The sequence below is a fragment of the Phyllobates terribilis genome, unplaced genomic scaffold (assembly GCF_046119375.1).
Source record: "Phyllobates terribilis strain yellow unplaced genomic scaffold, ASM4611937v1 Scaffold_11__3_contigs__length_659146591, whole genome shotgun sequence".
In the NCBI taxonomy this organism is placed as follows: domain Eukaryota; kingdom Metazoa; phylum Chordata; class Amphibia; order Anura; family Dendrobatidae; genus Phyllobates; species Phyllobates terribilis.
The window spans coordinates 608,540,402-608,566,678 of NW_027362771.1; the positions used below are offsets into that span (position 1 = coordinate 608,540,402).

A 26,277-nucleotide genomic window follows, 5' to 3' on the forward strand; every position below is an offset into this window, starting at 1 on the left:
AATCACTCTACTCATCCTGTATTGATAATCCTAAAAAGGCAGCAGGGATATGAGCTAGCAGTTAGACTTCTTTTGACCAAGATTGATTTTGGCAAATTTTGAGAATGGTTGATCATTGATTGAACTTACATGGATTTAACATAGATGGTAAATTATGTAGTTAATTCTGATGCCTAAAGCCAACATGACTATTCATATGCCGTATTCATACGTATGACTTGCTCACATGTTCCTTTTCTTCTACAGCACAGTGAAGATCACTTGATGTTACATTTGCTTTATTAGAGAACACAGAAGCAAAACAGGACGTTAAAAGTTCAGTCTTCTCAACATCATTATTGACCACTTTACCCTTTTCATCCTTTAAAAATCCTATAGCATCTTTGGCTTTTCTTTAACTTTTGACTTACTTCCAAAATCCTTTCTTATTGCTTTTGGTCTCTCTTGCAAGCCTCACTTCATTACTGGCTTTAGCTCTTCTAACGCTAGCCCACCTTTCCCTGCAGACAGCATTATATACTTCTTTAGATATGAACCCTTGTTTTCATTTGATATTCATTTCTTTGTTCCTTTTTAGCAAGCTTTTAAGTTCAGTATTCAGCCATCCTGGTCTCCATAAATGCTTTCCATTCTTCCTTCTTTTCGGGATTGTTACTGATTGTGCAGTGAGAATTTAATTTAGCAAAATCTCCCATCCTTCCTGGACATTTCTTTCCTTTATAACATTCTACCTTTCCTTCCTTTTTACTGAGTCCATTAAAAACTGCCTTTCTACAGTCCAATCTTAAAATCTCAGTTTTCGCAGGTTTTCCACCTTTTGTAGTTCAAAAGTATAGGATAGAATTACCGCTGTCTCCTAAATTCTCAATCCCCTTTACTTCCTCAACTGTTTCCTAATTTTTGGTAAAAATTAGATCCAAATAAATAATGGCAGCGGTGGGATTTGAACCCACGCCTCCAGAGAGACTGGAGCCTTAATCCAGCGCCTTAGACCGCTCGGCCACGCTACCTCATATGGATGTTCAAACTTATTTAAATTAGATATTTGCTAATGATATAAGTGGCAGAAAACATTGTATATCTTATTAGACAAAAATACAAATGTTATTATGCATGAGCAACGTAATTATCAGGGATTTGTTTGTACATTGACTCTGGGGCACCATTTTGCAAAACATATGACTTGTATCCAGATATTTAACTAATCTTTCCTCTGTTGGCTCAACCGCTAATTTTTAGATATCACTGAATTAGGTGGTATAGATTACTTGCTATGATCTCCCACATACAGGACACTCAAACATGAAGGATTCCTACACCCCTGCCTGTACGTAACAGATAATCAGAAGCAGCAGCAAGGAAGACATTATACAGCAGTGCAGAGCAGTGTAGCTATGAGTTCATCACTAGGGTGACTTACTGGAAAGCAGCAGAAGCAGCATGGCTCTGTTTATGTTTGCTAATCACTCTGCTCATCCTGTATTGATAATCCTAAAAAGGCAGCAGGGATATGAGCTAGCAGTTAGACTTCATTTGACCAAGATTGATTTTGGCAAATTTTGAGAATCGTTGATCACTGATTGAACTGACATCGATGTAACATAGATGGTAAATTATGTAATTAATTCTGATGCCTAAAGCCAACATGACTATTCATATGCCGTATTCTGATGTATGACTTGCTCACATGTTCCTTTTCTTCTACAGCACAGTGAAGATCACTTGATGTTACATTTGCTTTCTTAGAGAACACAGAAGCAAAATAGGAATTTAAAAGTTCAGTTTTCTCAACATCATTATTGACCACTTTACCCTTTTCATCCTTTAAAAATCTTATAGCATCTTTGGCTTTTCTTTAACTTTTGACTTACTTCCAAAAACCTTTCTTATTGCCTTTGGTCTCTCTTGCAAGCCTCACTTCATTACTGGCTTTAGCTCTTCTAATGCTAGCCCAGCTTTCCCTGCAGACAGCATTATATTCTTTAGATATGAACCCTTCTTTTCATTTGATATTCATTTCTTTGTTCCTTTTTAGCAAGCTTTTCATTTCAGTATTTAGCCATCCTGGTCTCCATAAATGCTTTCCATTCTTCCTTCTTTTCGGGATTGTTACTGATTGTGCAGTGAGAATTTAATTTAGCAAAATCTCCCATCCTTCCTGGACATTTCTTTCCTTTATAACATTCTACCTTTCCTTCCTTTTTACTGAGTCCATTAAAAACTGCCTTTTTAATGTCCAATCTTAAAATCTTAGTTTTCACAGGTTTTCCACCTTTTTTAGTTCAAAAGTATAGGATAGAATTAACGCTGCCTCCTAAATTCTCAATCCCCTTTACTTCCTCAACTGTTTTCTAATTTTTGGTAAAAATTAGATCCAAATAAATAATGGCTGCGATGGGATTTGAACCCACGCCTCGAGAGAGACTGGAGCCTTAATCCAGTGCCTTAGACTGCTCGGCCACGCTACCTCATACGGATGTTCAAACTTATTTAAATCAGAAATTTGCTAATGATATAAATGGCAGAAAACATTGTATATCTAATTAGACAAAAATACAAATGTTATTATGCATGAGCAACGTAGTTATCAGGGATTTGTTTTTACATTAACTCTGGGGCACCATTTTGCAAAACATATGACTTGTATCCAGATATTTAACTAATCTTTCCTCTGTTGGCTCATCCGCTAATTTTTAGATATCACTGAATTAGGTGGTATAGATTACTTGCTATGATCTCCCACATACAGGACACTCAAACATGAAGGATTCCTACACCCCTGCCTGTACGTAACAGATAATCAGAAGCAGCAGCAAGTAAGACATTATACAGCAGTGCAGAGCAGTGTAGCTATGAGTTCATCACTAGGGTGACTAACTGGAAAGCAACAGAAGCAGCATGGCTCTGTTTATGTTTGCTAATCACTGTGCTCATCCTGTATTGATAATCCTAAAAAGGCAGCAGGGATATGAGCTAGCAGTTAGACCTCATTTGACCAAGATTGATTTTGGCAAATTTTGAGAATGGTTGATCATTGATTGAACTGACATGGATGTAACATAGATATTAAATTATGTAATTAATTCTGATGCCTAAAGCTAACATGAACACTCATATGCAGTATTCATACGTATGACTTTTTCACATGTTCCTTTTCTTCTACAGCACATTGAAGATCACTTGATGTTAGATTTGCTTTCTTGGAGAACAGAGAAGCCAAATAGGAATTTAAAAGTTCAGTCTTCTCAACATCATTATTGACCACATTACCCTTTTCATCTTTTAAAAATCCTATAGCATCTTTGGCTTTTCTTTAACTTTTGACATACTTCCAAAATCCTTTCTTATTGCTTTTGGTCTCTCTTGCAAGCCTCAATTCATTACTGGCTTTAGCCAGCTTTCCCTGCAGACAGCATTATATTCTTCTTTAGATATGAACCCTTCTTTCCATTTGATACTCATTTCTTTGTTCCTTTTCAGCAAGCTTTTAAGTTCAGTATTCAGCCTTCCTGGTCTCAATAAATGCTTTCCATTCTTCCTTCTTTTCGGGATTGTTACTGATTGTGCAGTGAGAATTAAATTTAGCAAAATCTCCCATCTTTCCTGGACATTTCTTTCCTTTATAACATTCTACCTTTCCTTCCTTTTTACTGAGTCCATTAAAAACTGCCTTTCTACAGTCCAATCTTAAAATCTCAGTTTTCGCAGGTTTTCCTCCTTTTATAGTTCAAAATTATAGGATAGCATGATCGCTGCCTCCTAAGTTCTCAACCCCCTTTACTTCCTCAACCGTTTCCTTATTTTTGGTAAAAATTTGATCCAAATAAATAATGGTAGCGGTGGGATTTGAACCCACGCCTGCAGAAAAACTGGAGCCTAAATTCAGCGCCTTAGACCGCTCGGCCACGCTACCTCTTGCATAAGTTTAAAGTTATTTAAATCAGAAGTTTGCTTTTGATGTAAGTGGCAGAAAATATTTTATATCCAATATGACAAAAAGACAAATGTTATTATGCAACAGCAACGTAATTATCAATGAATTGTTTGTACATTGACTTTGGGGCACCATTTTACAAAACATATGACTTGTATCCAGATATTTAACTAATCTTTCCTCTGTTGGCTCATCCGCTAATTTTTAGATATCACTGAATTAGGTGGTATAGATTATTTGCTATGATCTCCCACATACAGGACACTCAAACATGAAGGATTCCTACACCCCTGCCTGTACGTAACAGATAATCAGAAGCAGCAGCAAGGAAGACATTATACAGCAGTGCAGAGCAGTGTAGCTATGAATCCATCACTAGGGTGACTTACTGGAAAGCAGCAGAAGCAGCATGGCTCTGTTTATGTTTGCTAATCACTCTACTCATCCTGTATTGATAATCCTAAAAGGCAGCAGGGATATGAGCTAGCAGTTAGACTTCTTTTGACCAAGATTGATTTTGGCAAATTTTGAGAATGGTTGATCATTGATTGAACTGACATGGATGTAACATAGATGGTAAATTATGTAATTAATTCTGATGCCTAAAGCCAACATGACTATTCACATGCTGTATTCATACGTATGACTTGCTCACATGTTCCTTTTCTTCTACAGCACAGTGAAGATCACTTGATGTTACATTTACTTTCTTAGAGAACACAGAATCCAAATAGGAAATTAAAAGTTCAGTCTTCTCAACATCATTATTGACCACTTTACCCTTTTCATCTTTTAAAAATCCTAAATCATCTTTGGCTTTTCTTTAACTTTTGACTTACTTCCAAAATCCTTTCTTATTGCTTTTGGTCTCTCTTGCAAGCCTCAATTCATTACTGGCTTTAGCTCTTCTAATGCTAGCCCAGCTTTCCCTGCAGACAGCATTATATTCTTCTTTCCATTTGATATTCATTTCTTTGTTCCTTTTTAGCAAGCTTTTAAGTTCAGTATTCAGCCATCCTGGTCTCCATAAATGCTTTCCATTCTTCCTTCTTTTCGGGATTGTTACTGATTGTGCTGTGAGAATTTAATTTAGCAAAATCTCCCATCCTTCCTGGACATTACTTTCCTTTAGAACATCCTACCTTTCCTTCCTTTTTACTGAGTCCATTAAAAACTGCCTTTCTACAGTCCAATCTTAAAATCTCAGTTTTCGCAGGTTTTCCTCCTTTTGTAGTTCAAAAGTATAGGATAGAATTACCGCTACCTCCTAAAATCTCTATCCCCTTTACTTCCTCAACTGTTTCCTAATTTTTGGTAAAAATTAGATCCAAATAAATGATGGCGGCGGCGGGATTTGAACCCAAGCCTCCAGAGAGACTGAAGCCTAAATCCAGCACCTTAGACTGCTCGGCCACGCTACTTCTTACATATGTTTAATGTTATTTATATCAAAAGTTTGCTTTTGATGTAAGTGGCAGAAAATATTTTATATCCAATAATACAAAAAGACAAATGTTATTATGTATGAGCAACGTAATTATCAGGGATTTGTTTGTACATTGACTCTGGGGCACCATTTTACAAACATATGACTTGTATCCAGATATTTAACTAATCTTTCCTCTGTTGGCTCATCCGCTAATTTTTAGATATCACTGAATTAGGTGGTATAGATTACTTGCTATGATCTCCCATATACAGGACACTCAAACATGAAGGATTCCTACACCCCTGCCTGTACATAACAGATAATCAGAAGCAGCAGCAAGGAAGACATTATACAGCAGTGCAGAGCAGTGTAGCTATGAGTTCATCAATAGGTTGACTTACTGGATAGCAGCAGAAGCAGCATGGCTCTGTTTATGTTTGCTAATCACTCTACTCATCCTGTATTGATAATCCTAAAAAGGCAGCAGGGATATGAGCTAGCAGTTAGACTTCTTTTGACCAAGATTGATTTTGGCAAATTTTGAGAATGGTTGATCATTGATTGAACTGACATGGATGTAACATAGATGGTAAATTATGTAGTTAATTCTGATGCCTAAAGCCAACATGACTATTCATATGCCGTATTGTTATGTATGACTTGCTCACATGTTCCTTTTCTTCTACAGCACAGTGAAGATCACTTGATGTTACATTTGCTTTCTTAGAGAACACAGAAGCAAAACAGGAATTTAAAAGTTCAGCCTTCTCAACATCATTATTGACCACTTTACCCTTTTCATCCTTTAAAAATCCTATAGCATCTTTGGCTTTTCTTTAACTTTTGACTTACTTCCAAAATCCTTTCTTATTGCTTTTGGTCTCTCTTGCAAGCCTCACTTCATTACTGGCTTTAGCTCTTCTAACTATAGCCCAGCTTTCCCTGCAGACAGCATTATATTCTTCTTTAGATATGAACCCTTCTTTCCATTTGATATTCATTTCTTTGTTCCTTTTCAGCAAGCTTTTAAGTTCAGTATTCAGCCATCCTGGTCTCAATAAATGCTTTCCATTCTTCCTTCTTTTCGCGATTGTTACTGATTGTGCAGTGAGAATTTAATTTAGCAAAATCTCCCATCTTTCCTGGACATTTCTTTCCTTTAGAACATCCTACCTTTCCTTACTTTTTACTGAGTCCATTAAAAACTGTCTTTCTACAGTCCAATCTTAAAATCTCTGTTTTCGCAGGTTTTCCACCTTTTGTAGTTCAAAAGTATAGGATAGAATTACCGCTGTCTCCTAAATTCTCAATCCCCTTTACTTCCTCAACTGTTTCCTAATTTTTGGTAAAAATTAGATCCAAATAAATAATGGCAGCGGTGGGATTTGAACCCGCGCCTCCTGAGAGACTGGAGCCTTAATCCAGCGCCTTAGACCGCTCGGCCTCGCTACCTCATACGGATGTTCAAACTTATTTAAATTAGATATTTGCTAATGATATAAGTGTCCGAAAACATTGTATATCTAATTAGACAAAAATACAAATGTTATTATGCATGAGCAACGTAATTATCAGGGATTTGTTTGTACATTGACTCTGGGGCACCATTTTGCAAAACATATGACTTGTATCCAGATATTTAACTAATCTTTCCTCTGTTGGCTCAACCGCTAATTTTTAGATATCACTGAATTAGGTGGTATAGATTACTTGCTATGATCTCCCACATACAGGACACTCAAACATGAAGGATTCCTACACCCCTGCCTGTAGGTAACAGATAATCAGAAGCAGCATCAAGGAAGACATTATACAGCAGTGCAGAGCAGTGTAGCTATGAGTTCATCAATAGGTTGACTTTCTGGATAGCAGCAGAAGCAGCATGGCTCTGTTTATGTTTGCTAATCACTCTACTCATCCTGTATTGATAATCCTAAAAAGGCAGCAGGGACATGAGCTAGCAGTGAGACTTCTTTTGACCAAGATTGATTTTGGCACATTTTGAGAATGGTTGATCATTGATTGAACTAACATGGATGTAACATAGATGGTAAATTATGTAGTTAATTCTGATGCCTAAAGCCAACATGACTATTCATATGCCGTATTCATACGTATGACTTGCTCACATGTTCCTTTTCTTCTACAGCACAGTGAAGATCACTTGATGTTACATTTGCTTTCTTAGAGAACACAGAAGCAAAACAGGAATTTAAAAGTTCAGTCTTCACAACATCATTATTGACCACTTTACCCTTTTCATCCTTTAAAAATCCTATAGCATCTTTGGCTTTTCTTTAACTTTTGACTTACTTCCAAAATCCTTTCTTATTGCTTTTGGTCTCTCTTGCAAGCCTCACTTCATTACTGGCTTTAGCTCTTCTAACGCTAGCCCACCTTTCCCTGAAGACAGCATTATATTCTTCTTTAGATATGAACCCTTCTTTTCATTTGATATTCATTTCTTTGTTCCTTTTTAGCAAGCTTTTAAGTTCAGTATTCAGCCATCCTGGTCTCCATAAATGCTTTCCATTCTTCCTTCTTTTTGGGATTGTTACTGATTGTGCAGTGAGAATTTAATTTAGCAAAATCTCCCATCCTTCCTGGACATTTCTTTCCTTTAGAACATTCTACTTTTCCTTCCTTTTTACTGAGTCCATTAAAAACTGCCTTTCTACAGTCCAATCTTAAAATCTCAGTTTTCGCAGGTTTTCCACCTTTTGTAGTTCAAAAGTATAGGATAGAATTACCGCTGCCTCCTAAATTCTCAACCCCCTTTACTTCCTCAACTGTTTCCTAATTTTTGGCAAAAATTAGATCCAAATAAATAATGGCAGCGGTGGGATTTGAACCCACGCCTCCAGACAGACTGGAGCCTTAATCCAGCGCCTTAGACCGATCAGCCACGCTACCTCATACGGATGTTCAAACTTATTTAAATCAGAAATTTGCTAATGATATAAGTTGCAGAAAACATTGTATAACTAATTAGACAAAAATACAAATGTTATTAAGCATGAGCAACGCAGTTATCAGGGATTTGTTTGTACATTGACTCTGGGGCACCATTTTACAAAACATATGACTTGTATCCAGATATTTAACTAATCTTTCCTCTGTTGGCTCAACCGCTAATTTTTAGATATCACTGAATTAGGTGGTATAGATTACTTGCTATGATCTCCCACATACAGGACACTCAAAAATGAAGGATTCCTACACCCCTGCCTGTACGTAACAGATAATCAGAAGCAGCAGCAAGGAAGACATTATACAGCAGTGCAGAGCAGTGTAGCAATGAGTTTGTCACTAGGGTGACTTACTGGAAAGCAGCAGAAGCAGCATGGCTCTGTTTCTGTTTGCTAATCACTCTGCTCATCCTGTATTGATAATCCTAAAAAGGCAGCAGGGATATGAGCTAGCAGTTAGACTTCATTTGACCAAGATTGATTTTGGCAAATTTTGAGAATCGTTGATCATTGATTGAACTGACATCGATGTAACATAGATGGTAAATTATGTAATTAATTCTGATGCCTAAAGCCAACATGACTATTCATATGCCGTATTCTTATGTATGACTTGCTCACATGTTCCTTTTCTTCTACAGCACAGTGAAGATCACTTGATGTTACATTTGATTTCTTAGAGAACACAGAAGCAAAACAGGAATTTAAAAGTTCAGTCTTCTCAACATCATTATTGACCACTTTACCCTTTTCATCTTTTAAAAATCCTATAGCATCTTTGGCTTTTCTTTAACTTTTGACTTACTTCTAAAATCCTTTCTTATTGCTTTTGGTCTCTCTTGCAAGCCTCACTTCATTACTGGCTTTAGCTCTTCTAACGCTAGCCCACCTTTCCCTGCAGACAGCATTATATTCTTCTTTAGATATGAACCCTTCTTTTCATTTGATATTCATTTCTTTGTTCCTTTTTAGCAAGCTTTTAAGTTCAGTATTCAGACATCCTGGTCTCCATAAATGCTTTCCATTCTTCCTTCTTTTTGGGATTGTTACTGATTGTGCAGTGAGAATTTAATTTAGCAAAATCCCCCATCCTTCCTGGACATTTCTTTCCATTAGAACATCCTATTTTTCCTTCCTTTTTACTGAGTCCATTAAAAACTGCCTTTCTACAGTCCATTCTTAAAATCTCAGTTTTCGCAGGTTTTCTTCCTATTGTATTTCAAAATTATAGGATAGCATGATCGCTGCCTCCTAAGTTCTCAATCCCCTTTACTTCCTCAACCGTTTCCTAATTTTTGGCAAAAATTAGATCCAAATAAATAATGGCAGCAGTGGGATTTGAACCCACGTCCCCAGAAAGACTGGAGCCTAAATCCAGCGCCTTAGACTGCTTGGCCACGCTACCTTATACAGAATGTAAAGTTATTTATATTAGAAGTTTGCTTTTGATGTAAGTGGCAGAAAATATTTTATATCCAATAAGACAAAAATACAAATGTTATTATGCAACAGCAACGTAATTATCAGGGATTTGTTTGTACATTGACTCTGGTGCACCATTTTATAAAACATATGACTTGTATCCAGATATTTAACTAATCTTTCCTCTGTTGGCTCATCCGCTAATTTTTAGATATCACTGAATTAGGTGGTATAGATTACTTGCTATGATCTGCCATATACAGGACACTCAAACATGAAGGATTGCTACATCCCTGCCTGTACGTAAAAGATAATCAGAAGCAGCAGCAAGGAAGACATTATACAGCAGTACAGAGCAGTGTAGCTATGAATCCATCACTAGGGTGACTTACTGGAAAGCAGCAGAAGCAGCATGGCTCTGTTTATGTTTGCTAATCACTCTGCTCATCCTGTATTGATAACCCTAAAAAGGCAGCAGGGAAATGAGCTAGCAGTTAGACTTCTTTTGACCAAGATTGATTTTGGCAAATTTTGAGAATAGTTGATCATTGATTGAACTGACATGGATGTAACATAGATGGTAAATTATATAATTAATTCTGATGCCTAAAGCCAACATGACTATTCACATGCCGTATTCATACGTATGACTTGCTCACATGTTCCTTTTCTTCTACAGCACAGTGAAGATCACTTGATGTTACATTTACTTTCTTAGAGAACACAGAAGCCAAATAGGAATTTAAAAGTTCACTCTTCTCAACATCATTATTGACCACTTTATCCTTTTCATCTTTTAAAAATCCTATAGCATCTTTGGCTTTTCTTTAACTTTTGACTTACTTCCAAAATCCTTTCTTATTGCTTTTGGTCTCTCTTGCAAGCCTCAATTCATTACTGGCTTTAGCTCTTCTAACGCTAGCCCAGCTTTCCCTGCAGACAGCATTATATTCTTCTTTCCATTTGATATTCATTTCTTTGTTCCTTTTTAGCAAGCTTTTCAGTTCAGTATTCAGCCATCCTGGTCTCCATATATGCTTTCAATTCTTCCTTCTTTTCGGGATTGTTACTGATTGTGCTGTGAGAATTTAATTTAGCAAAATCTCCCATCCTTCCTGGACATTACTTTCCTTTAGAACATCCTACCTTTCCTTCCTTTTTCCTGAGTCCATTAAAAACTGCCTTTCTACAGTCCAATCTTAAAATCTCAGTTTTCGCAGGTTTTCCTCCTTTTGTAGTTCAAAAGTATAGGATAGAAAAACCGCTGCCTCCTAAAATCTCTATCCCCTTTACTTCCTCAACTGTTTCCTAATTTTTAGTAAAAGTTAGATCCAAATAAATGATGGCGGCGGTGGGATTTGAACCCATGCCAACAGATAGACTGAAGCCTAAATCCAGCACCTTAGACTGTTCGGCCACGCTGCCACTTACATATGTTTAATGTTATTTATATCAAAAGTTTGCTTTTGATGTAAGTGGCAGAAAATATTTTATATCCAATAATACAAAAAGACAAATGTTATTATGCAACAGCAACGTAATTATTAGGGAATTGTTTGTACATTGACTCTGGGGCACCATTTTACAAAACATATGACTTGTATCCAGATATTTAACTAATCTTTCCTCTGTTGGCTCATCCGCTAATTTTTAGATATCACTGAATTAGGTGGTATAAATTACTTGCTTTGATCTCCCATATACAGGACCCTCAAATATGAAGGATTCCTACACCCCTGCCTGTACGTAACAGATAATCAGAAGCAGCAGCAAGGAAGACATTATACAGCAGTGCAGAGCAGTGTAGCTATGAGTTCATCAATAGGGTGACTTACTGGATAGCAGCAGAAGCAGCATGGCACTGTTTATGTTTGCTAATCACTCTACTCATCCTGTATTGATAATCCTAAAAAGGCAGCAGGGATATGAGCTAGCAGTTAGACTTCTTTTGACCAAGATTGATTTTGGCAAATTTTGAGAATGGTTGATCATTGATTGAACTGACATGGATGTAACATAGATGGTAAATTATGTAGTTAATTCTGATGCCTAAAGCCAACATGACTATTCATATGCCGTATTCATACGTATGACTTGCTCACATGTTCCTTTTCTTCTACAGCACAGTGAAGATCACTTGATGTTACATTTACTTTCTTAGAGAACACAGAAGCCAAATAGGAATTTAAAAGTTCAGTCTTCTCAACATCATTATTGACCACATTACCGTTTTCATCTTTTAAAAATCCTATAGCATCTTTGGCTTTTCTTTAACTTTTGACTTACTTCCAAAATCCTTTCTTATTGCTTTTGGTCTCTCTTGCAAGCCTCAATTCATTACTGGCTTTAGCTCTTCTAACTGTAGCCCAGCTTTCCCTGCAGACAGCATTATATTCTTCTTTAGATATGAACCCTTCTTTCCATTTGATACTCATTTCTTTGTTCCTTTTCAGCAAGCTTTTAAGTTCAGTATTCAGCCATCCTGGTCTCAATAAATGCTTTCCATTCTTCCTTCATTTCGGGATTGTTACTGATTGTGCAGTGAGAATTTAATTTAGCAAAATCTCCCATCTTTCCTGGACATTTCTTTCCTTTAGAACATCCTACCTTTCCTTACTTTTTACTGAGTCCATTAAAAACTGTCTTTCTACAGTCAAATCTTAAAATCTCAGTTTTCGCAGGTTTTCCTCCTTTTGTAGTTCAAAATTATAGAATACTATGATCGCTGCCTCCTAAGTTCTCAACCCCCTTTACTTCCTCAACCGTTTCCTAATTTTTGGTAAAAATTTGATCCAAATAAATAATGGCAGTGGTGGGATTTGAACCCACGCCTCCAGAGAGACTGGAGCCTAAATCCAGCGCCTTAGACCGCTCGGCCACGCAACCTCTTACGTATGCTTAAAGTTATTTATATCAGTAGTTTGCTTTTGATGTAAGTGGCAGAAAATATTTTATATTCAATATGACAAAAAGACAAATGTTATTATGCAACAGCAACGTAATTATCAGGGAATTGTTTGTACATTGATTCTGAGGCACCATTTTACAAAACATATGACTTGTATCCAGATATTTAACTAATCTTTCGTCTGTTGGCTCATCCGCTAATTTTTAGATATCACTGAATTAGGTGGTATAGATTACTTGCTATGATCTCCCATATACCGGACCCTCAAACATGAAGGATTCCTACACCCCTGCCTGTACGTAACAGATAATCAGAAGCAGCAGCAAGGAAGACATTATACAGCAGTGTAGAGCAGTGTAGCTATGAGTTCATCAATAGGGTGACTTACTGGATAGCAGCAGAAGCAGCATGGCTCTGTTTATGTTTGCTAATCACTCTACTCATCCTGTATTGATAATCCTAAAAAGGCAGCAGGGATATGAGCTAGCAGTTAGACTTCTTTTGACCAAGATTGATTTTGGCAAATTTTGAGAATGGTTTATCATTGATTGAACTGACATGGATGTAACATAGATGGTAAATTATGTAGTTAATTCTGATGCCTAAAGCCAACATGACTATTCATATGCCGTATTCATACATATGACTTGCTCAGATGTTCCTTTTCTTCTACAGCACAGTGAAGATCACTTGATGTTACCTTTACTTTGTTAGAGAACACAGAAGCCAAATAGGAAATTAAAAGTTCAGTCTTCTCAACATCATTATTGACCACTTTACCCTTTTCATCTTTTAAAAATCCTAAAGCATCTTTGGTTTTTCTTTAACTTTTGACTTACTTCCAAAATCCTTTCTTATTGCTTTTGGTCTTTCTTGCAAGCCTCAATTCATTACTGGCTTTAGCTCTTCTAATGTTAGCCCAGCTTTCCCTGAAGACAGTATTATATTCTTCTTTCCATTTGATATTCATTTCTTTGTTCCTTTTTAGCAAGCTTTTAAGTTCAGTATTCAGCCATCCTGGTCTCCATAAATGCTTTCCATTCTTCCTTCTTTTCGGGATTGTTACTGATTGTGCTGTGAGAATTTAATTTAGCAAAATCTCCCATCCTTCCTGGACATTACTTTCCTTTCGAACATCCTACCTTTCCTTCCTTTTTACTGAGTCCATTAAAAACTGCCTTTCTACAGTCCAATCTTAAAATCTCAGTTTTCGCAGGTTTTCCTCCTTTTGTAGTTCAAAAGTATAGGATAGAATTACCGCTGCCTCCTAAAATCTCTATCCCCTTTACTTCCTCAACTGTTTCCTAATTTTTGGTAAAAATTAGATCCAAATAAATGATGGTGGCTGTGGGATTTGAACCCAAGCCTCCAGAGAGACTGGAGCCTAAACCCAGCACCTTTGACTGCTCGGCCACGCTACCTCTTACATATGTTTAATGTTATTTATATCAAAAGTTTGCTTTTGATGTAAGTGGCAGAAAATATTTTATATCCAATAATACAAAAAGACAAATGTTATTATGTATGAGCAACGTAATTATCAGGGATTTGTTTGTACATTGACTCTGGGGCACCATTTTACAAAACATATGACTTGTATCCAGATATTTAACTAATCTTTCCTCTGTTGGCTCATCCGCTAATTTTTAGATATCACTGAATTAAGTCGTATAGATTACTTGCTATGATCTCCCATATACAGGACACTCAAACATGAAGGATTCCTACACCCCTGCCTGTACGTAACAGATAATCAGAAGCAGCAGCAAGGAAGACATTATACAGCAGTGCAGAGCAGTGTAGCTATGAGTTCATCAATAGGTTGACTTACTGGATAGCAGCAGAAGCAGCATGGCTCTGTTTATGTTTGCTAATCACTCTACTCATCCTGTATTGATAATCCTAAAAAGGCAGCAGGGATATGAGCTAGCAGTTAGACTTCTTTTGACCAAGATTGATTTTGGCAAATTTTGAGAATGGTTGATCATTGATTGAACTGACATGGATGTAACATAGATGGTAAATTATGTAGTTAATTCTGATGCCTAAAGCCAACATGACTATTCATATGCCGTATTCATACGTATGACTTGCTCACATGTTCCTTTTCTTCTACAGCACAGTGAAGATCACTTGATGTTACATTTGCTTTCTTAGAGAACACAGAAGCAAAACAGGAATTTAAAAGTTCAGTCTTCTCAACATCATTATTGACCACTTTACCCTTTTCATCTTTTAAAAATCCTATAGCATCTTTGGCTTTTCTTTAACTTTTGACTTACTTCCAAAATCCTTTCTTATTGCTTTTGGTCTCTCTTGCAAGCCTCACTTCATTACTGGCTTTAGCTCTTCTAACGCTAGCCCACCTTTCCCTGCAGACAGCATTATATTCTTCTTTAGATATGAACCCTTCTTTTCATTTGATATTCATTTCTTTGTTCCTTTTTAGCAAGCTTTTAAGTTCAGTATTCAGCCATCCTGGTCTCCATAATTGCTTTCCATTCTTCCTTCTTTTCGGGATTGTTACTGATTGTGCAGTGAGAATTTAATTTAGCAAAATCTCCCATCCTTCGTGGACATTTCTTTCCTTTATAACATTCTACCTTTCCTTCCTTTTTACTGAGTCCATTAAAAACTGCCTTTCTACAGTCCAATCTGAAAATCTCAGTTTTCGCAGGTTTTCCACCTTTTGTAGTTCAAAAGTATAGGATAGAATTACCGCTGTCTCCTAAATTCTCAATCCCCTTTACTTCCTCAACTGTTTCCTAATTTTTGGTAAAAATTAGATCCAAATAAATAAAGGCAGCGGTGGGATTTGAACCCAAGCCTCCAGAGAGACTGGAGCCTTAATCCAGCGCCTTAGACCGCTCGGCCACGCTACCTCATACGGATGTAATAACTTATTTAAATTAGATATTTGCTAATGATATAAGTGGCAGAAAACATTGTATATCTAATTAGACAAAAATACAAATGTTATTATGCATGAGCAACGTAATTATCAGGGATTTGTTTGTACATTGACTCTGGGGCACCATTTTGCAAAACATATGACTTGTATCCAGATATTTAACTAATCTTTCCTCTGTTGGCTCAATTGCTAATTTTTAGATATCACTGAATTAGGTGGTATAGATTACTTGCTATGATCTCCCACATACAGGTCACTCAAACATGAAGGATTCCTACACCCCTGCCTGTACGTAACAGATAATCAGAAGCAGCAGCAAGGAAGACATTATACAGCAGTGCAGAGCAGTTTAGCTATGAATCCATCACTTGGGTGACTTACTGGAAAGCAGCAGAAGCAGCATGGCTCTGTTTATGTTTGCTAATCACTCTGCTCATCCTGTATTGATAATCCTAAAAAGGCAGCAGGGATATGAGCTAGCAGTTAGACTTCATTTGACCAAGATTGATATTGGCAAATTTTGAGAATCGTTGATCATTGATTGAACTGACATCGATGTAACATAGATGGTAAATTATGTAATTAATTCTGGTGCCTAAAGCCAACATGACTATTCATATGCCGTATTGTTATGTATGACTTGCTCACATGTTCCTTTTCTTCTACAGCACAGTGAAGATCACTTGATGTTACATTTGCTTTCTTAGAGAACACAGAAGCAAAACAGGAATTTAAAAGTTCAATCTTCTCAACATCATTATTGACCACTTTACCCTTTTCATCCTTTAAAAATCCTATAGCATCTTTGGCTTTTCTTTAACTTTTGACTTACTTCCAAAATCCTTTCTTATTGCTTTTGGTCTCTCTTGCAAGCCTCACTTCATTACTGGCTTTAGCTCTTCTAACGCTAGCCCACCTTTCCCAGCAGACAGCATTATATTCTTCTTTAGATATGAACACTTCTTTTCATTTGATATTCATTTCTTTGTTCCTTTTTAGCAAGCTTTTAAGTTCAACATTCAGACATCCTGGTCTCCATAAATGCTTTCCATTCTTCCTTCTTTTTGGGATTGTTACTGATTGTGCAGTGAGAATTTAATTTAGCAAAATCCCCCATCCTTTCTGGACAATTCTTTCCTTTAGAACATCCTATTTTTCCTTCCTTTTTACTGAGTCCATTAAAAACTGCCTTTCTACAGTCCAATCTTAAAATCTTAGTTTTCACAGGTTTTCCACCTTTTGTAGTTCAAAAGTAAAGGATAGAATTAACGCTGCCTCCTAAATTCTCAATCCCCTTTACTTCCTCAACTGTTTTCTAATTTTTGGTAAAAATTAGATCCAAATAAATAATGGCTGCGATGGGATTTGAACCCATGCCTCCAGAGAGATGGGAGCCTTAATCCTGCGCCTTAGACCGCTCGGCCACGCTACATCAGACGGATGATCAAACTTATTTAAATCAGAAATTTGCTAATGATATAAGTGGCAGAAAACATTGTATATCTAATTAGACAAAAATACAAATGTTATTATGCATGAGCAACGTAGTTATCAGGGATTTGTTTTTACATTGACTCTGGGGCACCATTTTGCAAAACATATGACTTGTCTCCAGATATTTAACTAATCTTTCCTCTGTTGGCTCATCGGCTAATTTTTAGATATCACTGAATTAGGTGGTATAGATTACTTGCTATGATCTCCCACATACAGGACACTCAAACATGAAGGATCCCTACACCCCTGCCTGTACGTAACAGATAATCAGAAGCAGCAGCAAGTAAGACATTATACAGCAGTGCAGAGCAGTGTAGCTATGAGTTCATCACTAGGGTGACTTACTGGAAAGCAGCAGAAGCAGCATGGCTCTGTGTATGTTTGCTAATCACTGTGCTCATCCTGTATTGATAATCCTAAAAATGCAGCAGGGATATGAGCTAGCAGTTAGACCTCATTTGACCAAGATTGATTTTGGCAAATTTTGAGAATGGTTGATCATTGATTGAACTGACATGGATGTAACATAGATGGTAAATTATGTAATTAATTCTTATGTCTAAAGCTAACATGAACACTCATATGCAGTATTCATACGTATGACTTTTTCACATGTTCCTTTTCTTCTACAGCACAGTGAAGATCACTTGATGTTACATTTGCTTTGTTAGAGAACAGAGAAGCCAAATAGGAATTTAAAAGTTCAGTCTTCTCAACATCATTATTGACCACATTACCCTTTTCATCTTTTAAAAATCCTATAGCATCTTTGGCTTTTCTTTAACTTTTGACTTACTTCCAAAATCCTTTCTTATTGCTTTTGGTCTCTCTTGCAAGCCTCAATTCATTACTGGCTTTAGCTCTTCTAACGCTAGCCCAGCTTTCCCTGCAGACAGCATTATATTCTTCTTTAGATATGAACCGTTCTTTCCATTTGATACTCATTTCTTTGTTCCTTTTCAGCAAGCTTTTAAGTTCAGTATTCAGCCTTCCTGGTCTCAATAAATGCTTTCCATTCTTCCTTCTTTTCGGAATTGTTACTGATTGTGCAGTGAGAATTAAATTTAGCAAAATCTCCCATCTTTCCTGGACATTTCTTTCCTTTAGAACATCCTACCTTTCCTTACTTTTTACTGAGACCATTAAAAACTGACTTTCTACAGTCCAATCTTAAAATCTCAGTTTTCGCAGGTTTTCCTCCTTTTTTAGTTCAAAATTTTAGGATAGCATGATCACTGCCTCCTAAGTTCTCAACCCCCTTTACATCCTCAACCGTTTCCTAATTTTTGGTAATAATTTGATCCAAATATATAATGGCAGTGGTGGGATTTGAACCCACGCCTCCAGAGAGACTGGAGCCTAAATCCAGCGCCTTAGACCGCTTGGCCACGCTACCGCTTACATATGTTTGAAGTTATTTATATCAGAAGTTTGCTTTTGATGTAAGTGGCAGAAAATATTTTATATCCAATATGACAAAAAGACAAATGTTATTATGCAACAGCAACGTAATTATCAGGGAATTGTTTGTACATTGACTTTGGGGCACCATTTTACAAAACATATGACTTGTATCCAGATATTTAACTAATCTTTCCTCTGTTGGCTCATCCACTAATTTTTAGATATCACTGAATTAGGTGGTATAGATTATTTGCTATGATCTCCCACATACAGGACACTCAAACATGAAGGATTCCTACACCCCTGCCTGTATGTAACAGATAATCAGAAGCAGCAGCAAGGAAGACATTATACAGCAGTGCAGAGCAGTGTAGCTATGAATCCATCACTAGGGTGACTTACTGGAAAGCAGCAGAAGCAGCATGGCTCTGTTTATGTTTGCTAATCACTCTACTCATCCTGTATTGATAATCCTAAAAGGCAGCAGGGATATGAGCTAGCAGTTAGACTTCTTTTGACCAAGATTGATTTTGGCAAATTTTGAGAATGGTTGATCATTGATTGAACTGACATGGAAGTAACATAGATGGTAAATTATGTAACTAATTCTGATGCCTAAAGCCAACATGACTATTCACATGCTGTATTCATACGTATGACTTGCTCACAAGTTCCTTTTCTTCTACAGCACAGTGAAGATCACTTGATGTTACATTTACTTTCTTAGAGAACACAGAAGCCAAATAGGAAATTAAAAGTTCAGTCTTCTCAACATCATTATTGACCACTTTACCCTTTTCATCTTTTAAAAATCCTAAAGCATCTTTGGCTTTTCTTTAACTTTTGACTTACTTCCAAAATCCTTTCTTATTGCTTTTGGTCTCTCTTGCAAGCCTCAATTCATTACTGGCTTTAGCTCTTCTAATGCTAGCCCAGCTTTCCCTGCAGACAGCATTATATTCTTCTTTCCATTTGATATTCATTTCTTTGTTCCTTTTTAGCAAGCTTTTAAGTTCAGTATACAGCCGTCCTGGTCTCCATAAATGCTTTCCATTCTTCCTTCTTTTCGGGATTGTTACTGATTGTGCTGTGAGAATTTAATTTAGCAAAATCTCCCATCCTTCCTGGACATTACTTTCCTTTAGAACATCCTACCTTTCCTTCCTTTTTACTGAGTCCATTAAAACTGCCTTTCTACAGTCCAATCTTAAAATCTCAGTTTTCGCAGGTTTTCCTCCTTTTGTAGTTCAAAAGTATAGGATAGAATTACCGCTGCCTCCTAAAATCTCTATCCCCTTTTCTTCCCCAACTGTTTCCTAATTTTTGGTAAAAATTAGATCCAAATAAATGATGGCAGCGGTGGGATTTGAACCCAAGCCTCCAGAGAGACTGAAGCCTAAATCCAGCACCTTAGACTGCTCGGCCACGCTACCTCTTACATATGTTTAATGTTATTTATATCAAAAGTTTGCTTTTCATGTAAGTGGCAGAAAATATTTTATATCCAATAATACAAAAGACAAATGTTATTATGTATGAGCAATGTAATTATCAGGGAATTGTTTGTACATTGACTCTGGGGCACCATTTTACAAAACATATGACTTGTATCCAGATATTTAATTAATCTTTCCTCTGTTGGCTCATCCGCTAATTTTTAGATATCACTGAATTAGGTGGTATAGATTACTTGCTATGATCTCCCATATACAGGACACTCAAACATGAAGGATTCCTACACCCCTGCCTGTACGTAACAGATAATCAGAAGCAGCAGCAAGGAAGACATTATGCAGCAGTGCAGAGCAGTGTAGCTATGAGTTCATCAATAGGTTGACTTACTGGATAGCAGCAGAAGCAGCATGGCTCTGTTTATGTTTGCTAATCACTCCACTCATCCTGTATTGATAATCCTAAAAGGCAGCAGGGATATGAGCTAGCAGTTAGACTTCTTTTGACCAAGATTGATTTTGGCAAATTTTGAGAATGGTTGATCATTGATTGAACTGACATGGATGTAACATAGATGGTAAATTATGTAGTTAATTCTGATGCCTAAAGCCAACATGACTATTCATGTGCCGTATTCATACGTATGACTTGCTCACATGTTCCTTTTCTTCTACAGCACAGTGAAGATCACTTGATGTTACATTTGCTTTCTTAGAGAACACAGAAGCAAAACAGGAATTTAAAAGTTCAGTCTTCTCAACATCATTATTGACCACTTTACCCTTTTCATCCTTTAAAAATCCTATAGCATCTTTGGCTTTTCTTTAACTTTTGACTTACTTCCAAAATCCTTTCTTATTGCTTTTGGTCTCTCTTGCAAGCCTCACTTCATTACTGGCTTTAGCTCTTCTAACGCTAGCCCACCTTTCCCTGCAGACAGCATTATATTCTTCTTTAGATATGAACCCTTCTTTTCATTTGATATTCATTTCTTTGTTCCTTTTTAGCAAGCTTTTAAGTTCAGTATTCAGCCATCCTGGTCTCCATAAATGCTTTCCACTCTTCCTTCTTTTCGGGATTGTTACTGATTGTGCAGTGAGAATTTAATTTAGCAAAATCTCCCATCCTTACTGGACATTTCTTTCCTTTATAACATTCTACCATTCCTTCCTTTTTACTGAGTCCATTAAAAACTGCCTTTCTACAGTCCAATCTTAAAATCTCAGTTTTCGCAGGTTTTGCATCTTTTGTAGTTCAAAAGTATAGGATAGAATTACCGCTGTCTCCTAAATTCTCAATCCCCTTTACTTCCTCAACTGTTTCCTAATTTTTGATAAAAATTTGATCCAAATAAATAATGTCAGCGGTGGGATTTGAACCCACGCCTCCAGAGAGACTGGAGCCTTAATCCAGCGCCTTAGACCGCTCGGCCACGCTACCTCATACGGATATTCAAACTTATTTAAATTAGATATTTGCTAATGATATAAGTGGCAGAAAATATTGTATATCTAATTAGACAAAAATACAAATGTTATTATGCATGAGCAACGTAATTATCAGGGATTTGTTTGTACATTGACTCTGGGGCACCATTTTGCAAAACATATGACTTGTATCCAGATATTTAACTAATCTTTCCTCTGTCGGCTCCACCGCTAATTTTTAGATATCACTGAATTAGGTGGTATAGATTACTTGCTATGATCTCCCACATACAGGACACTCAAACATGAAGGATTCCCACACCCCAGCCTGTAAGTAACAGATAATCAGAAGCAGCAGCAAGGAAGACATTATACAGCAGTGTAGAGCAGTGTAGCTATGAATGCATCACTAGGGTGACTTACTGGAAAGCAGCAGAAGCAGCATGGCTCTGTTTATGTTTGCTAATCACTCTGCTCATCCTGTATTGATAATCCTAAAAAGGCAGCAGGGATATGAGCTAGCAGTTAGACTTCATTTGACCAAGATTGATTTTGGCAAATTTTGAGAATGGTTGATCATTGATTGAACTGACATCGATGTAACATAGATGGTAAATTATGTAATTAATTCTGATGCCTAAAGCCAACATGACTATTCATATGCCGTATTGTTATGTATGACTTGCTCACATGTTCCTTTTCTTCTACAGCACATTGAAGATCACTTGATGTTACATTGGCTTTCTTAGAGAACAGAGAAGCCAAATAGGAATTTAAAAGTTCAGTCTTCTCAACATCATTATTGACCACATTACACTTTTCATGTTTTAAAAATCCTATAGCATCTTTGGCTTTTCTTTAACTTTTGACTTACTTCCAAAATCCTTTCTTATTGCTTTTGGTCTCTCTTGCAAGCCTCAATTCATTACTGGCTTTAGCTCTTCTAACGCTAGCCCAGCTTTCCCTGCAGACAGCATTATATTCTTCTTTAGATATGAACCCTTCTTTCCATTTGATACTCATTTCTTTGTTCCTTTTCAGCAAGCTTTTAAGTTCAGTATTCAGCCTTCCTTGTCTCAATAAATGCTTTCCATTCTTCCTTCTTTTCGGGATTGTTACTGATTGTGCAGTGAGAATTAAATTTAGCAAAATCTCCCATCTTTCCTGGACATTTCTTTCCTTTAGAACATCCTACTTTTCCTTACTTTTTACTGAGTCCATTAAAAACTGTCTTTCTACAGTCCAATCTTAAAATCTCAGTTTTCGCAGGTTTTCCTCCTTTTGTACTTCAAAATTTTAGGATAGCATGATCGCTGCCTCCTAAGTTCTCAACCCCCTTTACTTCCTCAACCGTTTCCTAATTTTTGGTAAAAATTTGATCCAAATAAATAATGGCAGCTGTGGGATTTGAACCCACGCCTCCAGAGAGACTGGAGCCTAAATCCAGCACCTTAGACCGCTAGGCCACGCTAACTCTTACATATGTTTAATGTTATTTATATCAAAAGTTTGCTTTTGATGTAAGTGGCAGAAAATATTTTATATCCAATAATACAAAAAGACAAATGTTATTATGTATGAGCAACGTAATTATCAGGGATTTGTTTGTACATTGACTCTGGGGCACCATTTTACAAAACATATGACTTGTATCCAGATATTTAACTAATCTTTCCTCTGTTGGCTCATCCGCTAATATTTAGATATCACTGAATTAGGTGGTATAGATTACTTAGAATCATAGAATGGTAGAGTTGGAAGGGACCTCCTGGGTCATCTGGTCCAACCCCCTGCTCAAAGCAGGATTCCCTAGATCATCTCAGACAGATGTCTGTCCAGCCTCTGTTTGAAGACGTCCATTGAAGGGGAACTCACCACCTCTCGTGGCAGCCTGTTCCACTCATTAATCACCCTAACTGTCAAAAAGTTTTTTCTAATATCTAATCTGTGTCTCCTCCCATTTAGTTTCATCCCATTGCTTCTAGTCTTTCCTTGTGCAAATGAGAATAAAGATGATCCTTCTACAATGTGACAGCCCTTGACATATTTGTAGACAGCTATTAAGTCTCCTCTCAGTCTTCTTTTTTGCAAGCTAAACATTCCCAAATCCTGCAACCGTTCCTCATAGTACATGGTTTGCAGACCAGTCACCATTCTGGTCGCTCTTCTCTGAACTTGCTCCAGTTTGTCTATGTCTTTTTTAAAATGTGGTGCCCAAAACTGTACACAGTATTCCAGATGAGGTCTGACCAAAGAGGAGTAAAGACCGATAATGACTTCACGTGAACTAGACTGTATGCTTCTGTTAATACATCCCAGAATTGTATTTGCCTTTTTTGCTGCTGCATCACACTGTTGACTCATGTTCAGTCTATGATCTATTAGTATACCTAAGTCTTTTTCACATGTACTGTTGCTTAGCTCTATTCCTCCCATTCTGTATATGCTTTTTTCATTTTTATTGCTCAGATGTAGTACTTTGCATTTTTCCCTGTTAAAAACCATTCTGTTGGTTGCTGCCCACTGCTCCAGTTTATTTAGGTCTTTTTGAATCCTCTCTCTCTCTTCTCTAGTATTAGCTATCCCTCTTAGCTTTGTATCATCAGCAAATTTAATCAGTTTACCCTCAATTCCTTCATCTAAATCATTGATAAAGATGTTGAACAATACAGGTCCCAGGACGGAGCCCTGTGGTACCCCACTTGAGACATTCATCCAGCTGGATGTGAAGCCATTTACAACCACCCTTTGAGTCCGATCACTAAGCCAGTTATGAATCCACCTAACAGTTGCCTGGTCCATTGCATACTTGGTCATTTTTTCAATAAGGATGGTGTGAGATACTTTGCCAAATGCTTTGCTGAAGTCAAGATATACTATATCTACAGCATTTCCCTGATCCACCCAGTCAGTGATTCTGTCATAGAAGGAAATTAAGTTAGTCTGACATGACTTGTTAGTTACAAACCCATGCTGTCTCTGGTTAATCACTTCATTCTTATCCATGTACTTACACACATGTTGTTTAATAATTTGTTCAAAGATCTTTCCTGGTATAGAAGTCAGACTCACTTGCTATGATCTCCCATATACAGGACACTCAAACATGAAGGATTCCTACACCCCTGCCTGTACGTAAAAGAAAATTAGAAGCAGCAGCAAGGAAGACATTAAACAGCAGTGCAGAGCAGTGTAGCTATGAGTTCATCAATAGGTTGACTTACTGGATAGCAGCAGAAGCAGCATTGCTCTGTTTATGTTTGCTAATCACTCTACTCATCCTGTATTGATAATCCTAAAAAGGCAGCAGGGATATGAGCTAGCAGTTAGACTTCTTTTGACCAAGATTGATTTTGGCAAATTTTGAGAATGGTTGATCATTGATTGAACTGACATGGATTTAACATAGATGGTAAATTATGTAGTTAATTCTGATGCCTAAAGCCAACATGACTATTCATATGCCGTATTCATACGTATGACTTGCTCACATGTTCCTTTTCTTCTACAGCACAGTGAAGATCACTTGATGTTACATTTGCTTTATTAGAGAACACAGAAGCAAAACAGGACGTTAAAAGTTCAGTCTTCTCAACATCATTATTGACCACTTTACCCTTTTCATCCTTTAAAAATCCTATAGCATCTTTGGCTTTTCTTTAACTTTTGACTTACTTCCAAAATCCTTTCTTATTGCTTTTGGTCTCTCTTGCAAGCCTCACTTCATTACTGGCTTTAGCTCTTCTAACGCTAGCCCACCTTTCCCTGCAGACAGCATTATATACTTCTTTAGATATGAACCCTTGTTTTCATTTGATATTCATTTCTTTGTTCCTTTTTAGCAAGCTTTTAAGTTCAGTATTCAGCCATCCTGGTCTCCATAAATGCTTTCCATTCTTCCTTCTTTTCGGGATTGTTACTGATTGTGCAGTGAGAATTTAATTTAGCAAAATCTCCCATCCTTCCTGGACATTTCTTTCCTTTATAACATTCTACCTTTCCTTCCTTTTTACTGAGTCCATTAAAAACTGCCTTTCTACAGTCCAATCTTAAAATCTCAGTTTTCGCAGGTTTTCCACCTTTTGTAGTTCAAAAGTATAGGATAGAATTACCGCTGTCTCCTAAATTCTCAATCCCCTTTACTTCCTCAACTGTTTCCTAATTTTTGGTAAAAATTAGATCCAAATAAATAATGGCAGCGGTGGGATTTGAACCCACGCCTCCAGAGAGACTGGAGCCTTAATCCAGCGCCTTAGACCGCTCGGCCACACTACCTCATATGGATGTTCAAACTTATTTAAATTAGATATTTGCTAATGATATAAGTGGCAGAAAACATTGTATATCTTATTTGACAAAAATACAAATGTTATTATGCATGAGCAACGTAATTATCAGGGATTTGTTTGTACATTGACTCTGGGGCACCATTTTGCAAAACATATGACTTGTATCCAGATATTTAACTAATCTTTCCTCTGTTGGCTCAACCGCTAATTTTTAGATATCACTGAATTAGGTGGTATAGATTACTTGCTATGATCTCCCACATACAGGACACTCAAACATGAAGGATTCCTACACCGCTGCCTGTACGTAACAGATAATCAGAAGCAGCAGCAAGGAAGACATTATACAGCAGTGCAGAGCAGTGTAGCTATGAGTTCATCACTAGGGTGACTTACTGGAAAGCAGCAGAAGCAGCATGGCTCTGTTTATGTTTGCTAATCACTCTGCTCATCCTGTATTGATAATCCTAAAAAGGCAGCAGGGATATGAGCTAGCAGTTAGACTTCATTTGACCAAGATTGATTTTGGCAAATTTTGAGAATCGTTGATCACTGATTGAACTGACATCGATGTAACATAGATGGTAAATTATGTAATTAATTCTGATGCCTAAAGCCAACATGACTATTCATAT

General features: G+C 37.0%; 10 non-coding genes across 10 annotated transcripts; all 10 read right to left on the bottom strand.

Annotated features, from left to right (window-relative positions):
- Positions 1 to 928: 928 nt before the first annotated feature.
- TRNAL-AAG (transfer RNA leucine (anticodon AAG)) lies at positions 929 to 1,010 on the bottom strand. Its single transcript has one exon. It is a non-coding gene; the product is annotated as a tRNA-Leu (tRNA).
- Positions 1,011 to 3,831: 2,821 nt separating this feature from the next.
- On the bottom strand, positions 3,832 to 3,913 carry TRNAL-UAG (transfer RNA leucine (anticodon UAG)). Its single transcript has one exon. It is a non-coding gene; the product is annotated as a tRNA-Leu (tRNA).
- A 2,820-nt stretch (positions 3,914 to 6,733) lies between these two features.
- On the bottom strand, positions 6,734 to 6,815 carry TRNAL-AAG (transfer RNA leucine (anticodon AAG)). The gene has a single exon. It is a non-coding gene; the product is annotated as a tRNA-Leu (tRNA).
- Positions 6,816 to 8,194: 1,379 nt separating this feature from the next.
- TRNAL-AAG (transfer RNA leucine (anticodon AAG)) lies at positions 8,195 to 8,276 on the bottom strand. The gene has a single exon. It is a non-coding gene; the product is annotated as a tRNA-Leu (tRNA).
- Positions 8,277 to 9,655: 1,379 nt separating this feature from the next.
- On the bottom strand, positions 9,656 to 9,737 carry TRNAL-UAG (transfer RNA leucine (anticodon UAG)). Its single transcript has one exon. It is a non-coding gene; the product is annotated as a tRNA-Leu (tRNA).
- A 2,821-nt stretch (positions 9,738 to 12,558) lies between these two features.
- On the bottom strand, positions 12,559 to 12,640 carry TRNAL-UAG (transfer RNA leucine (anticodon UAG)). The gene has a single exon. It is a non-coding gene; the product is annotated as a tRNA-Leu (tRNA).
- A 2,822-nt stretch (positions 12,641 to 15,462) lies between these two features.
- On the bottom strand, positions 15,463 to 15,544 carry TRNAL-AAG (transfer RNA leucine (anticodon AAG)). The gene has a single exon. It is a non-coding gene; the product is annotated as a tRNA-Leu (tRNA).
- A 2,840-nt stretch (positions 15,545 to 18,384) lies between these two features.
- Positions 18,385 to 18,466, bottom strand: TRNAL-UAG (transfer RNA leucine (anticodon UAG)). The gene has a single exon. It is a non-coding gene; the product is annotated as a tRNA-Leu (tRNA).
- Positions 18,467 to 21,284: 2,818 nt separating this feature from the next.
- Positions 21,285 to 21,366, bottom strand: TRNAL-AAG (transfer RNA leucine (anticodon AAG)). The gene has a single exon. It is a non-coding gene; the product is annotated as a tRNA-Leu (tRNA).
- A 4,180-nt stretch (positions 21,367 to 25,546) lies between these two features.
- TRNAL-AAG (transfer RNA leucine (anticodon AAG)) lies at positions 25,547 to 25,628 on the bottom strand. The gene has a single exon. It is a non-coding gene; the product is annotated as a tRNA-Leu (tRNA).
- Positions 25,629 to 26,277: the final 649 nt, after the last annotated feature.